The sequence below is a fragment of the Diaphorina citri genome, unplaced genomic scaffold, assembly GCF_000475195.1.
Source record: "Diaphorina citri unplaced genomic scaffold, Diaci psyllid genome assembly version 1.1 scaffold12966, whole genome shotgun sequence".
In the NCBI taxonomy this organism is placed as follows: domain Eukaryota; kingdom Metazoa; phylum Arthropoda; class Insecta; order Hemiptera; family Psyllidae; genus Diaphorina; species Diaphorina citri.
Genome location: NW_007390336.1, coordinates 8,201 through 12,049, shown reverse-complemented (window position 1 = coordinate 12,049; position 3,849 = coordinate 8,201). Strand labels below are relative to the sequence as shown.

Sequence of the window (3,849 nt, the reverse complement as noted above, 5' to 3'; positions counted from 1 at the left end):
GAGGTGGGTTGCATGATTAAAACACAATTTTCCTAATGACCTTCCTTGGAACTGCTTAACCTTCATAAGATAAGAGAAAATGATGTGTTCTTATATGGTTGATTCTCCTAAGAAATTGCATGAAGTGAATTCCACCCCCAGAGGGAGGGGATAGTATGAAGTTTATTAGTGAGGAGGGTAGATCAGTTACTAACCTGTTTGATCATACACCTTTCTCTTTTCAACATCACTGAGGATTGAGTGGACCAGGCCAAGAATTTTGAACTTCTCGGTGGCAACTTCTTTGTCCTCTTCTGTGACTCTATCGGGATGCACAACTAGGGAGAGCTTGTAGAAAGCCTTGCGTACTGAAATGAGACAGAGATCCCAAGTGGAGTAAATCCATGTCAAAAGAGCAAAATAAGAAATGACGGGTGTGATTACAGATACAGACCTTGGTACATACTCAACTACTAGGTTTTTTTTATGGGAAAAAACTTTGGTGGTACTAAAATTAGGTTCATTATCTTCCTATGACTCTATAACATAATTATTTTCATAGAATATAAGCCAATCAATTTGCCAGCCTAGTTAATTTGGACAGCAGTGTGTCTGCCTTTTAAGCACTAGGTCACAGGTTTGATTCCTGCCTAGGGTGGATTTTATCCTGAATGGATAAAGTTCATTCTCAGAAAAGCTGACTTTCTCCAACCCTGTTTTCCTTCTCTCTTTGATTCTGGGATAATAAGACCTTAGCAGTTACAGTTCCCTCTATCAAACTTCTTTTTTTAAAGTCAGTCAACATATTAGCATCAACTTACTTTGTTCAGGAGTTGCTGTCTTATCAACGTTCAGAACTTCATACAAATCTTTGGTCTTGTAGTATTTCTCACACAACTGAAGCAATGTTGCTTAACTTCAGTGATCAATTGGGAACGGGTATATTCAAAGTCCTGTCATAAACAGATAAGGTTCGTTCTGTGAACGGCAGGTTTTCTCCTATCCTGTCTCCTCTCTTCAATTTGGGGACGATAAGACCTCCATCGTTACATGGCCCTCTATCAAACCTCAAAAGTAGCCCACTTCCCCTTGTTTCCCAGACTCCACAGCTGAGTACATCAACGGCAATCTCTCCTGCGCTTTAGTTCTCATAGGAGTGTTCTGCAAATCAGATGGAACCCCGGTCCTTGGAGTAGTGAACCAACCGTTCCACGAGTACCTGGAGACTGACAGCTCGGAGGTGCCGGGTTCGTGGTCGGGACGGGTGTATTGGGGCGTTTGTCGGGAGGATGTGAGGAGACATTCGGAGATACCCATGCAGGAGTTCAAGAGGGAAACTTTGGTGAGTACCTAGCTACAGCCATACTTACTTACTTTCCGTGTCCTCTTCTTTCTCATCAAATCTTTCTTCCCCAGTAATTTGAGACGTAAACTGCCCTCTCATTTGCCGCAAGGAGATCTGCGTGAGTGCATGTCGTCTCCATTTGGCCGCATACCAGGAGATGTTCATGTGTCTGCTCACTGCCGCATCCGCAGGTTGCATAGCCATAACCTTGGTGGTCCTACTGGAAGGTGGAATATTATTAGTTATCAGCATCCTGACCCAGGGTCTATAATTTGTTACCTGCTGTATAAATAAATAAATTTTGAGCTTTAATATTGCTATATTTTTGGTCTAACGTTTCTTGGGGTGCGGCGCCTGTTGTTGATTTATCCGAGATATGATTATGCTTGAAGACTGTTCGGGCCAGGTCTCTGATTATGCTCAGAGGTAACATATGACTTTTCCTCCAGTCTAAGTAAAGGGCAAAACATAGCTTTGTCTCTGACTTAAGGGAATACAATAATGGACATTCTGGAACAAAGCGAGGTCCTCAGTCTAGTTGAAAAGAGTCTAGTCACTCACCCCCGGTCAGGAGAGGCATTGGAAATTAACTGCCTCGGTGGCGTAGTGGTCAAGACGCTCGCCTGGTAATCAGGAGGGCGTGGGTTCGATCCCAGCCGAGGTATGGAATTTTATCCTCATTTATTTGAGAATTTGACCACGTAATAATGGAGCTCTAAGGGTTAGGTGGTAGAGAACGCCTAAGGCGTTAACCTCGCCTAGTGGTTGCCTTCCACTCAAGAGTCTATTATTATTATTATTAAAATAATCGTGTCAGGTGTACTGGGAACACTCTCTCATTAAAATTACATTGCCTACAGGACATTAAATAAATAATAAAAAAAAAAAAAAAAAAAAAAAAAAAAATGGGGGAAATCCGCTTTCTTTCTTTCTAAGACATTTAATATTTGTCTTAAATTTTAAATTTGATTATCCGCATGAATGTCAAGCGATGGATGCTCGGATTTTTACTTTTTTCTCCATTGAATGGTTTTAAAGCCACTCTTAGGGAATGATTTCTATGATAACAGTCATCCCACCGGTGATAGAAAGAAGCTATAAACCTCATCTAGAGATTTCCGTCAAAATCATCAAAACGAATTGTACGCATTTTAAAATGTAGGTGTCATCAATCCGCAATTTTGTTTTTTATTTTTTGTTATTTTTACCTTTCGACTTTTTACTTGTTAGGTCCTGGTCCTACCCCCACACGTTTTCGTTGTAGTACCTTTGACTACCGCCAAAAGTAAAATAAAAGAAGTTAACGACAAGTGTCGCTAAACCGTTTTATTTGTTACCAGCGTGTTAGAAATCATATATTTCATGCCAGATGTAATATGATACACCCTACTTAGCTCCTGTAGCCCCGTGGTTTTGAGCGTATATAGGCAAGTAGGATAGTTCTACTAACTGTATAGTGTGCATATTACGGACATAGCAATTGTAGATTCACGGATAGGTTTGTAATCACCCCTGGCGAGCGATCGGCAGCTAGCTGCCCTCCACGCCGACTTAGATAAAACAGCTCCGTCACACCTGACAAGTTAAGCGTACAATTAGCCTGGGCTGCCCCGGCCCAGCTGATTTGCACACGCTGTGTGGAACGTCCCCAAAATCCACTAACCTCAGACTAAGTCTCTGTTGTATAGGTGGCTGTGTGTAAACTGTGTAAGTAGTTGTCGGAACCTCCACTTCGCTAACTAAATTGGTCGGTCAAAAATACTCCGGATAGCCTAAACATCTAGCAACATTCGGAAACCAGGGGCGGGAGAGTGGATTCGGATTATTATCCCACACCTTTTGGGGGTTCCGATGCCTAGATTGGTGTGTGTGCAACGGAATTGAGGTCACTAGGTCAACTAGAGTACTGTGCGGTCGTCGGCGGGCCCGAGGATCGGAAAGAAGGCCCTACAGCTACACAAGTTGTGGCGTCGGCTGTTTGGGATATTCGCTGTCGAGGTACAGGGCGAAGTATAAGACATATCCCATCGAGATCCGAGGTATAGACTTCTCAAGGAGGTGATAGAAAGGAGGAATGTAGGCAGGGAGAAGGGCACTTCTCGCAAGGAGGTAACGAAGAGAATTCGAGGTGAGTGGGAGTGAGAGACCTACGAGGGAGGAGCATAGAGGAGAACTTAGGAGTGGGAGTAGGGAAGTGTCGAAGGGAGCTGTGAGCTGTTACGAACGGGGGATCCGCAAGTACCTGAGGTCATAATCGAACTGTGCGGCCGCACAGGGTTTGCGATGCATGAGCCCAAAAACCCGTCGTGTCCATCTGCAGCGTGAACGAAATCTTACTGCCCTACTCCAGAACATAGGACGAAGGGCCCGTCCCCATCTTGGAAGTAGGGCGGAACAGGTCCTCTGTCAGGGCCTAATGCTGAAACAAGACGGACCTCGGACCTGGCGCTAATAGACTTTCCTCCGCTTTGTAAATAAATTACTTGTTTATTTGTCGACGGCGGATACTGACCCCGGTCACTCTT

General features: G+C 43.9%; 1 long non-coding RNA gene across 1 annotated transcript; it reads right to left on the bottom strand.

Moving 5' to 3' along the window:
• Positions 1-193: 193 nt before the first annotated feature.
• On the bottom strand, positions 194-885 carry LOC113473029. Its single transcript, XR_003395124.1, has 2 exons — positions 801-885; positions 194-347 (listed from the first exon to the last, which is right to left on the bottom strand). It is a non-coding gene; the product is annotated as an uncharacterized LOC113473029 (long non-coding RNA).
• Positions 886-3,849: the final 2,964 nt, after the last annotated feature.